The following is a 12,783-nucleotide window of genomic DNA, read 5'->3' as shown; positions in this document are numbered from 1 at the left end:
GTTGCATGACTCTGGGCACGTAGCAGAGTCTGGGAACACAACAGACATCAGAGAAGTTGAAGTCTCCCATATGCACAAGGTCATGTTTCTTGGATATCTTATTAAGCTGCTCATGGACAGCCAAATCCACCTCGTGTCCTTGGTCAGGTGGTCTGTAATAGACCCCAGCCACAATACTGCTCATCCTTCCCTCTCTTATCTTCAACCAGGCACTTTCCTCTGGGTTGTCACTCTCCTTCTCTAGTACTTCATGACAATCAAGCCCTTTCTTCACATACTGCCCCATTCCTCCTTCTCTAAGAAACTTTCTGTTCTTCTTGAATAACTCAAAACCATCCCCTACTGTATTCTAGTCATGGGAATCATCCCATCAAGTCTCTGTAATGCCTACTAAGTCATATCTTTTGGTCTGCATTAGTAGATCAAGTTCCTCCTTCTTATTGCCCAGCTTTGGGCATTGGCATGTAGGCACCAGAAGCCTTGCAACATCCCCCCTTTTTGATCTGACCTTCCTAGATATTCCTCTGCGATTTACTCTCCTTCCTCCCTGAAATTCCTGTGCCAGTTGTCTCCATTCCCCTGAGATGTCAGTTTAAAGCCCTCCCAAGGAATCTCCCCAGGTCCTTCCAAACACATTCTTCCCTGTCCTTGACAGGTGGAGTCCATCACATATAAGCAGGCCATCTTCAAGAAAACATAGGCTATGGTCTCAGAATCAAAATTGCTCCTGCTGGCACCATGAACACAACCAGTGGTTCACCTCCATAATCTTGTTCCTGTTGCATTCCTCTTCCTCTGACCAGCAGGATTGAAGAGAATACCAGCTATGCCCGCATTCCTTTCAGTTACTTCCTGAGCACTTCATAGTCAGCCTTAATGTATTCAGCAGTGTTCATGGTTGTGCCATTTGTTCCCACATGGACCATCGCAAATGGGTAATGGTCTGTTGGTTTGACTAGTTTGGCTATCCTTGATCTTTGCACCTGGCAAGCAATGTACCTCTCAGGCCATGGGGTCAGGCCTGGACACATGTTGTTCCATACCCCTCAGCAGAGAGTCACCAATCACCAAGACTTCCCTTTTCCTTCTAATGTTATTTGTTTGCAGCTCCGTGGTGCTCCTACTTCTTCCTTCTGGTCCTTGTTGCTGTACATCTGCCAGTGATTCTTTCATGTCACCGAGGGCCTAGAATTGATTTCTCAGTTCCAGTGGCACTGGGTGCCATCTTGCTCTACACCTTCTGGCTCATGCTGTTTATCTCTGAGGAGGCTCATTAGGAAAATATTCTGGTTTATTGTCTCCTCCACCATTCTTCTTATCCCTTTGCAGGGTTTGAAGACTTTTGTAGATGAAATTCTCTCCTTTTTTGATCTCTCAACAGATACCAATCTGTTTCTCCAGGCTCTTCACCTTTCCTTCCAGAAACACTATCAGCTTGCACTTATGACAAATGAAGTCCTTCTTGTCTTCTGAGAGGAAGACAAACATAGCACATCCCTGGCAAGTAACAGGAAATGTCCTTTCAGTAGCCATCGTCTTCTTCCAAATATCTATCATGACTATTCAGCTTTCCTAAGACTTAACCAGTCAAACTGGATTAGCCTAGACTGGTTCTTTTGAAATCATGCCAGCACATTCAAAATTACATGTTTAATATCTCCTTAAAATAAACACACAAAATAATTTTTCAGTTGATCACACGAGGGGTGGTGGCAAATATTTTTATCCCAATCCAAACCTTAAATTTAACTTCATATGATTTCTTATCCAAGAGAACAATCGTCACCATCTCTTTCCAGCTGCGTAATTGTTCCTTACTTGTTTCTGCGAAGCCGAGCAAGTGAGTTTCTCTTCAAATTATTTTTATACCGACTCAAAAATCCATTCCACTTCTATGCGCAATATTCCATGTGCAATTATCATAATCCCTCCAATTGCACTAGTTTACATATAGTCTGTTCGTACCCCCCCCCAACTCTCTCTCTCTCTCTCTCTCACACACCCCCCCCCCAACACACACACACACCAAGTGTGAAGTATAGCTCTTGCACAGCTGCAACCCAGTAGAGAGCAAATGTGGTGGTGGTTATATGCACTGTGGATGCCCAGGTTCAAATTTCTACTTGCCATTGGGCAATCCAGCACTTCTTTCTCAAAGTCTTCTTTCACAGCCTCTGGGACATGTTGATGCCACTCCTTGGAAGCAACGGACACCCGACTTACCAGGCGGAGGGTTTGCGGCCACGGGCACGGAGACGGGGAAGGTCGGCGGCTGCCATGCTTGCTTCTCCCCGGCATGCTTTGGGGCTTTGTGCGGCCAATCAGTTTAAAACTTGTCTGCCCAATCACAAGCAGCCGGGGAGGGGTTGGCCGGGGGGTGGGGCTGGCCGCTGGACCTAAGGGAGGAATTTTTCCCTCTGGTCCGGTGGCTCAGCATTTAAGCAGAGCTGGCCCCGCTTCCCCGCACTTTGCTTCCTGATGCGAACCCCCACCCTCCGCTCCCTTGTTGGCTGTTCTTTCCACTTGTTCCTTTTGTCACAACTCATGGCGGGTAGCATTGGATAGGATCTCTTTTTGGGGATCTAAGGCCCTGGAGCCTGGAACCCCATTAAGGGGATTCCCATATGGAATCTTGGGAGTGAGGTGAGAGGCATGCCCAGCTCAGGGGCTGCCGGGGTTCACTCACTTCCAGGTGGCAGGGGAATCATGCAGGGATGCACACCCATATGATCTCCCCCTTTAATGTCACTCCTTGGTTCCCCCCCTTCAGCGGGGGTCCTGAAGTGGGGAGGAGTTAGCGGCTGGCAGGCGGGCCAGCCGATGCTGGGGATCCAATCCATATGCTTGCCAATGCTCCTTTGTTCTTGTTTGTTAATAAAGTTGTGGCCAATTTTTATCCAGCTGTTTGTGTGGGTCTGAGTTTGTCGCTGCGCCTTCCCCTTTTACCGGGCTTCAGCATAGGCCACAATCAACTTCTCTTCACTCTCTGCAAATTCCCCCCAAAGATAGGCACTAATATTTTCCTACTAAGCCTCTTTTGGGAGCGTTTAATGGGAAAAAAATCATCGCAGAAATGAGTCCCATCATGTGATTATGTATTATTCTATCATCTAAACTAAAATATCAGGGCACAAAGTCCTTACACAGAACTTGTGTGGAAAAAAATACTATTTTTAATTTAGCAGCTCTGCAAGGATAAAAGGCCAAATATGATCCACCACCCTGCTGAAATCAAAGGCTGATTTTTCCGCTAAGAGAGTTAAACAGCTTTACTGCTTCTGAAATGGAATGGCATCTGTCCTGGATGTAAAAAAAAATTGTTCCTGTTTCCCCAGCTGACAGTACAGCGACAGCAATGACAGCTGTTAAGAGAAGGATGGAGAAGTTAATGTAGAGATAAGCCAGGCCAAATACTGTGACTGCAGCTGATGGAAATACCCAAAGCACAGAAGAGCAGAGGACTGAGCGATTCAGTTCTCTGTGAGCAAGACAGAATAGGGATGGGGGTGTAAGACTGAAGGAACCAAAATGCACTTAGAATGTAAAGATCAGAAATGAAATTTTGTAGGAAAATGGAATGAGAGACTTCTAAGAAGTAATAGAACGTCAGGAAATCAATAATTCCAGGGACATGGCTGTACTGTCTGATTATTTTTGGATGGACTTTTCACCATGGCTTTGCAAAACGACACCTGACAGCAGCTGTCTTTCTTGACAAATCAATGTTAAAAACTCCTAATGGGGATGGATTGTTTTTCCAGAACTGTGTACAAGAAACAGCAATTTTGGAAGACAAAAGCAGAAAAAGCACCGAGAATAGGTGGACACTGGAGCACCTCAGGATTCAGGGTCTCTCTCAGGGGATCTGCCATGAAGTGACAGATCTGCTGCCTTGTAAGGAGTGCTTCTCTCTCTGTGGTACTTATTCTGTGCTAGTATAATTGTAAATAAGCAAATTATACAGAGACAGTTTAAGTTTCCTCTCTCATCCGAAGGAAACCAAAACTGGTAGCACTGACCCTGGAAACTCTCACCTTGGGGACACAGAGAACATGTTACAAAACATGAGTCCTATCCAGATTATTAACCATTTCTTCCAGAATCACGATCATTCATGCCATTCTTATGAAGAGCCTTTACAAGACTTCTGTAGTCTATTGTTTTTTCTTTTGTCCTCCCATCTTTTTTTTCAGATTTGCATTGTTGGACCCAGGGCTTTTTTTCTGGGAAAAGAGGTGGCGGAACTCAGTGGGTTGCCCTCGGAGAAAATGGTCACATGGCTGGTAGCCCCGCCCCCTGATCTCCAGACAGAGGGGAGTTTAGATCACCCTCCGCGCTGCTGAGCTGAGCGGTGCGGAGGGCGATCTAAATTCCCCTCTGTCTGGAGATCAGGGGGCGGGGCCACCAGCCATGTGACCATTTACAAGAGGTTCTGGAACTCCGTTCCCCCGCGTTCCCCCTGAAAAAAAGCCCTGGTTGGACCTTTTTTAAAAGGCAGGGGCAGACTTTGGATGTTACTGCAGCAGCAACCTATTCTTTTCAGAAAGAACACTACTGGCATACCTGGCAGGAAAAGTGGTTGGATTGGTCATGCTGGTCGTGCTTTTTCACGTTTCCTGTAATTTTACAACGGGCTGGAATGGGGTCCCTGCAAAAGAAGAAATGAGGTTAGGAAACGGTTTATCCTTTTTCACTAACAGGGAGAAGAAACATGACCTTGTAATTGGGTATGTGTGTATGCTCTTTATTATTCTTTTTTCTTTCAAAGTTGCAGTTTCATTATAGTACACCTGTGGAACAGAAAACCAAGTACATACAATATATTGTTAGTAGATTGGAAAAATATTTAACTGGGCTTAATGTATGGAACATTGAGAGAGGAGGGGCTCCAAAATATTTAGACTAATAGACTGATTTTTTGATTTTTCTTTTTCCTCTCTTCCATCTTTCTTTAGTGCATTATAAACTAAATCAAGTTGAACATTTTCCCAAATCATCAAGGATTCTGGATCTGACAAATTGTAATGAAAATTTACTGTGCTGAATTTTTATTCTGTACGATTGCATTTTTATGTTTTGAAAAAGATAACCATACCAGCAGCATAGGTCAGGCTATAAAGCTAAATAAGTAAACTTATTAAATAAATAAATAAAGTTCCTCTATCTAGAGGAAAAGAACACTCAAGTACAGGGCTTTTTTTCAGCGGGAACGCGGTGGAACAGAGTTCCGGAACCTCTTGAAAATGGTCACATGGCTGGTGGCCCCGCCCCCTGATTGCCAGACAGTGGGGAGTTGAGATTGCCCTCTGCGCTGCAGCACAGAGGGCAATCTCAACTCCCCTCTGTCTGGAGATCAGTGGGCAGGGCCACCAGCCATGCGACCATTTCTCCGAGGTCAACCCACTGAGTTCCACTACCTCTTTTCCCAGAAAAAAATCCCAGCTCAAGTATAAACTTGGACCCACCAGAGGATCTCTGAAAGCAGAAGAGGGGCAGATGGTTATCTTTTCTCATTCTCTCTCACTGCAGATCTCTGAGTGTGCCCCCCCCATTATTATGGTGGTCCTCTATTCCCCAGAAGCTGCATTTTTGGGGTCATTTTGTGCTGCAAAAGGATAGGGGAGGATGTTTAACTCCATGGAAGGAAATCATTTTTGTCTGAAGAAATTACTGGTGGACCCAAGCTATTGTCTGTTCATGAGAGATCACAAGTATTTAAGTTTCAGTGCGTGAGGGAACAAAATGATTTTTTTTTAAAAAAAGGGTATTTCTGCAATGTTTGAAAATGTGTATCACTTTTCATGAAATGCAAGTAATTTTTGTTCAAGCTGGTTCAAAACTGATTGTGAGTACATTTGATACAGCAGTGCAATCCTATACAGAGTTAAGACTATTACACTTCATTACAATGGGGTTACATTGGAGTAACTCTGCATAAGATTGCACTGCAGGAAGCCTTGTGACTGATTCTGAATTAATATCATGTGAAAGTGATTGGTTATTCCCCCTAGAATTAAGAGATATTGGCTGCAATCCTAAAGACTGTTTCCTAGGAGCAAGCCCAATTGAATAACATGTGGCTTAACACAGAGTAAACTGGGACTGTTCTTATTAATGAGGAAGAAATCATCCCCCATCCCCTTAAAATCCATTCTGCAATTTTCTCCTTAATGTATCTTTATACATCAACACAAGGAGATGTGATTTCAGTAAGATAATTTTTTAAAACATGGATTTTATTAAAATTTAGTTAAAATATATGAATAGATACTTATACAAAAAGATAGTCAACTTACTGAAGCAAAAATACCCAGTAAAGAGTACGATTCGGGTCAAATCACAACAGAAATTAAACGTTAATATTAATTGAAAAGTCGAGGGAGGGGGGGCTGGGGGAGCATAGGACAGGAAGGATTATGCATTGGCATTGCACCAAATGAAATGTACACTTTTGTACCTAGGAAGGAAGGCTGCGCTTGTTAATTAGAAAAGACTCAACATGCAAAATGGAAGGAAACCATCAGGTTGCCAGCCTCCCAGCGGGACCTAGAGTTCTCTCCGAATTACAAACGATCAGTTCCATCCTGATCAGTTCCTCTGGAGAAAGGGGCAGCTTTTGGAGGATAGCCCCACAAAATCCTTCCTCAATCCTGGTCTCCCCAGGCACCTCCCCCAAATCTCCAGGAATTCCCCAAGCCAGATTTGGCAACCCCACACAGCACCCTGGCCCATTTTATTTGAGCAGGTTAACTAGCTCTCTGGGATGCATTTGTTATTTCATGAAAAGGGTAGGGTTTTCTTTTTTAATTCTGTAACTGATTTTCAGATCACTGTCTATGGAAAATGCTGCATGGGGATAGGAGAGTCAAGCCTATTTCGATTCCTTTCCCAGCTTTGAGCAGTCTTAGGGAAGTTGCTTTTTTCAGAGGGTTATCACAAGGATGAAACAAAGTGTTCAAACTTGCTGTCCAGAAAGCACTGAAAATCTAACTTTCTGGACAAGGTTTAGAAAGGACAATCTTCACCAACTAAGCAAAAATGGTGACAAAAATATGGGAACAAATAGTAATACTTGAATTAACAGATCTTCCAAGAGCTAATGAAATATACAAGTTGCTGGTTGAACATTGGACTCCTGGATCATTATATATTAACGATTTTCATTATTTTGCCATGAATCTGCAATGGGCTGCATTGCTACAAGTATGTATCTCTCTGTGCATATACACATTGCTGTGTTAACTAAATTGATGATGTTACCTACTCTGAGTCAGTCACAGAGAAATCCAACCAAATAATGTGATTAGGTGTCCCACATTATTGGCTTATATGACCTTAAGCAAGTTACTAATTTGCTATTCCATACCTACAAAAAGCTGACTTGCACATCCTCAGTTGCCCTGTGACATATGAAGCCTCTCTTAAGTCTTTTATCACGTTAGTTTCACAAAGTTTTTCACCTTATTTCTCAAAACTTGCATCCTTCCCCTCTAATTATTTTTTCATAGGCTGCCCAAAAGCCTTATATTAAATATAACTGAGGGCATAATAAGCATGATTGTAGTGCCGGATTCACCTTTGTTTCCTTTCTTGAGCACAACCCACTGAGCCAAGTTCTGCCTGAGAACAATCCCTATTGATATCAGAAAGATTTGTGCAGATTTACTGCCCTCCTCTCCTGTTTTGCTAACATCTAGCAGTTAGCCACCCGGCCCCATGGTTTGTTGTTCTTGCGGGGTTGTGCAATATGTGTGACGCTGTTGTGATCTTTTAGAAATCGTTGTTTTTATTGATATTTTTAGTTGGTTTAAAACAAAATTGTTATGCTGTTTTGTATTTGTTGTACACTGCTCTGAGCCCGCTTGCAGGGAGAATGGACTAGAAATATAATAATTTTTTTTTAAAAAAGTGCTTGGAGAATTGTGTTCAATTGTTAGTAAATTTTCTACTCTTATAAAACTGTGCCATAGATAATGTCAGGCTATGGATGACAGGATATGGTAGAAAGGTCCCTGTAACATTGCAACAAGAAGTCCAAGCTCTTGGTGAAATGGTTTTATTCAGAAATCCAACCATTTCCATCTATATGTCCATAGAATTACTCAGAGGCAAGAAACCATCGGAGCAGTACACGTTTCCTTGATAGGAATAGGAACTTGAAGAAAGCACAGCTCTAAATACTCAATCATTTCCCCCCTCCCACTTAGACCACTGGTTGGCGCGGGAAAAGGTCTGGGAGCTTCTTCTGGAGTTTATACATCAACCTAGACAGGACAAAGAGGCGTAAGAGTCAACGGCAGCATTGCAGACAGTACAAGGTCACTTCTGTGAGCTTCAAAGAAAAAAAAGATAAGACAGCTGCGTTCTCAGGCTGCTAGAGGGAGACATGAAAGTGATGGTTAGAGAATTTGCAAAATGAAATCAAGATACAGCATTAGCAACGGTTCAACACATAGAACAATGGCATGGATGTAGGGGTACAGACGACAGATTTATTGATGTCTCTACTACTTGAGTTCCACCTTCATGTTTTGCAGCCTTTTTACATGAAATTATCAAGTTCTTTCAGTTTGAAACTATTATTTTAAAATCTGATATATACTCTATTTTCACCTGGTTCTCTCCTTTACCAGCTGTCTCTATAACCTATAGGGGCTAACCAACTCCACAGGCCTGCTGTAATAGCAGTTGGCTTTGCAGAAAGGAATTCAATCTCTCCACCACAGCAGAGACTCATTAGTAGATATGGACACGAACGGAAAAAAAACCCCGATCACGCTGTTCAGTGTTTGTTGCCACCCATGAACAACAAACAAGGAAGGCTGATGAACATGACCTGTACGCGAACATGTTCGTTGTTCATGGCCCTTTAAAGATCCCTTTAAACTATCAGCTGGCAGGCGGTGCGGGGGGGGAGAATTCCCCCCCACCTGCCAGCTGATAGTTTAAAGGGCCCTGTCCTGCTACTTGCAAGTGGCAGGGCCCTTTAAACTACCAACAACCCCCAGTCCCCACCCCCTGCCCCACCCCAGCGCTGCCAGGCTGCTGCTGCCCGGAGTGAGATGGGCGGGGAGATTCTCCCCGTCCCTCTCACACCAGGAGAGCCGGCACTGGGTTGCTGCTACCCGATGCAAGACGGGTGGGGATATTCTCCCCATCCCTCTCGCACTGGGAGAGCGGGCACCGCTGGACTGCTGTGGCCTGGTGCGAGAGGGGTGGGGAGATTCTCCCCATCCCTCTCGCACCGGGAGAGCAGGCACTGCCGGGCTGCTGCAGCCCGGTGCAAAAGGGGCAGGAAGAATCTCCATGGGATCCATGGGTCCCTCCATTTCCTGTCATTTTCTTTTGGCAGTGGAAAAAACTGGACTGTCCGTGGAAGCTACTTTGAGGGGTTAAAGCCAGAAGGAAAGCCAGGAGTTCAGACAGAGTTCAGACAGTCCATGCCTATGTTGCCAGGGAAATTGATTTAAAGGCGCCAGACTGTCTGGCTTGACAAACGGCTGACGAACGCCACGAACAAGGCTTGCAGTGACCACTTGTTCATTTGAAATAGGGCCTCACGAACAGCTTGTTTGCGAACAGCTGATCGGGCTGTTGATGGGTTTTTTCAGTTCATAATGCTGTTCGTGCCCATGTCTACTCATTAGCTACCAATTCTTCTACTGTACTTTTTTCTTCCGGAATCTCATTTCTGGGTTCTAGAACTGCTTGTGGAGTAACATGTAATCGTGGAGCCATTTGGTAGCTTATCAAGAAAAGGGGGACATCAATGCTGTTGTAAGGAAAGTTATTAAATCTCAGGAACAGTTAATTTAATGGCAATGGGGCTGAGTGGGTTAAGCAATAAAGTAAAGGACTTTGGTTCAAGGAGTATTCAGAGATCAAATAGCTAAGGGATAAGCAGGAGTCGACTGGAAAGTGAAAATGGTCCTGGAATAAGCCAAGCCAAGTAACCCGTGATGCTACAGTACTGCAGGAGTCACTAGGCTCAGCGGTGCAAACCCATTGGCAATGATGGTGTAAGTTCACCAATTGCCTGTTCCCACACTGTGGCTAGTTTTCAGGAGGAATCAACAATTGGTGAACTGACATGAAATACCTCTGCCAATGAAGGGTTCTGAACCACGTAGCCGAAGAGGTTCTAACTAGGGTTGCCAACTCTGGCTTGGGAAATTCCTGGAGATTTGGGGGGTGGAGTCAGGGATGGGGATGGACCTCAGAAGCTATAATGCCAAAGAGTTCACCTTCTAAAGCAGGGCAAGTGATCTTTGTAGGCTGGAGATCAGTTGTAATTCTGGGAGATCTCCCGGTCCCACTTGGAGACTGGTAATCCTAGTTTTGACAGAATTGCTAGAGCTTGGTTATGCTTACTCCTGGCCACCAGTGAGTTAAATGGGCAGTCCATCCCAGGGGTAAATTGAAGAAGGACAGACTTTTTATGGTGGGCGTATAAACTGAGATGCCCTTTCTCATTCTAGTTTGAGATTACTGATATGTTTAAAACATCTTCATTGTATTAAAAAAATATCCTAAGGATTAAAAGGGATTAGTTAGGGGCTGGGATAGTAATTTCTTTGAAGGCAGGAGTTATATGAAGTGATTTAAACTCTCCTGAGCTGTCTTGGACATAACTTGAAACATATGCTGGGTGTTCATGTATGTTAACTGTAATGTCTTCACGCTACCTCTTTGTTACCTCATGACTGAAAATAAAAATATTTTAAAAGTATTTGGTCCATGTTGCTATAATCCAATAATCGTGCCATGTTTTGATTCAAATTTGCTTCAAATATCCTGGCATAATTTTATTCATTTGGTCATATCTCTGCCTTTAGAACCTTCTGAAAATTAGGGTTTTTTAAAAAAAGAAATTAATTTGTCCCTACATTACACTTTGGAAAATCCTCCAGTGACAGGAATACAACCTCCCAGTCCCAGACACTGTTGCCCTAAAGAATGGGTGTGGTTGGGATCATTCATCCCCCATAAATTTACAGCTATAGGTCTTTTCCTTTGCACGAGCCACTTATGGAACAGGGGAAAGAGATTGTGCGTGGGGGACCTTGAAAAGGGAGCACTTGGGGGACCTTGAAAAGGGAGCACAATTCCCTGCCTACACATAATGACATGGAGTGGGACCCCTTGGAAGAGCAAAATAGCTTCAGCAGGCCTGTTAAGTCCTAACTACTTCAATATTCAATTACTGATACATTATTTAGAGTTAAATAGTTTACTTGGAAGTAAGCCTTTTTGATTTCAGTAGGACTTCCTTCCAAATGAGCATGATTAAGGCGACACTCCTACACTTTCCCTTATGAATCAATTTTGAATTTGATTCACTGCTTCTGTAGGCAGCATCACGCGGACTCCATTATGAGCCATTTAGTATTGCTGAGAGTATTATGGTTAGCAGGATCTGCTAAATGTTCTCAATCTCCCCCCGCCAAATTATCACACATAATAATGAAAAAAATAAATAAAACAGCCTATAGCATATAGGCCATAGAGAGTCTTCAAGCACTAAAGACTTTTGATGGGAAGAAATACAAGAGAGAAAAAACTTCAGTTACCCAGTTCAGTTCCCAAGACTGTATACAAAGCATTGATATTAATCTAACTTGATGGTTGTTGTGGGTTTTCCGGGCTGTATTGCCGTGGTCTTGGCATTGTAGTTCCTGACGTTTCGCCAGCAGCTGTGGCTGGCATCTTCAGAGGTGTAGCACCAAAAGTCAGAGAGAGATCTCTGACTTTTGGTGCTACACCTCTGAAGATGCCAGCCACAGCTGCTGGCGAAACGTCAAGAACTACAATGCCAAGACCACGGCAATACAGCCCGGAAAACCCACAACAACCATTGTTCTCCGGCCGTGAAAGCCTTCGACAATAAATCTAACTTGACTTTCATTGCCAGTTACGTTCCACACCCAGACAATTAACTAGTACAGCCAACAGGAATAGTCAAATTATAATGTACAGCAAAGCCATGGCCTCATATAAAGGCAGGGTTCTTTTACTCTAATCTGGAGAGCCGAGTTTGATTCCCCACTCCTCCACTTGAAGCCAGCTGGGTGGCCTTGGGCTAGTCACAGTTCTCTGGAGCTCTCTCAGCCACCTCACAGGGTTTTTGTTGTGGGGATAATAACGGCATACTTTGTAAACCGCTCTGAGTGGGCATTAAGTTGTCCTGAAGGGCGGTGTATAAATTGAATGTTGTTGTTGTTATTACATGGAACTACACTCTTGATAAGATCAATGTCTCTCTCAACAGTATTCTGAACCTACATTCAGTTTCTATTTCCAGCCCAATCCCAGGCAGCATGAGCTTGCATGCTCATCTCTGCAAAGATTCACACTGTGGCATCTGCTACATGCCCATGCACTACATAGACTCACATTTTATCAAGTGACATGACAGCCATACTTCACCCTGGTTTGGTTACATGTATGTGCCATGGGAGTTGTGGTCCTTGTAGCACATACAAATAGTTTGTGCTAAAAAGTTACTATCTGTTGCTTTAAGTATGTGCTCCTATGTATTACCTGTTGCTTTAAGTGTGACCTACTGGATAGTTCTAGTTGTCTAATGTCAGAATTGCTTATGCTCTGTTTCAGCATTTCTTCAACTTTGTATTGGATTTTTGCTAATGTTATGTCTTTGTAAACTTGCATTTATTTATTTTATGGCATTGTTTATTGAAATGTCCTTGATATTGACTGTGCTAATCTCACTCTGTGTAATCAGCCTTGAGTCTCAGTGAGAAAGGTAGACTATAAATGACATAA

Source organism: Eublepharis macularius, chromosome 7, assembly GCF_028583425.1.
Source record: "Eublepharis macularius isolate TG4126 chromosome 7, MPM_Emac_v1.0, whole genome shotgun sequence".
In the NCBI taxonomy this organism is placed as follows: domain Eukaryota; kingdom Metazoa; phylum Chordata; class Lepidosauria; order Squamata; family Eublepharidae; genus Eublepharis; species Eublepharis macularius.
This window is presented reverse-complemented; position numbering follows the sequence as displayed.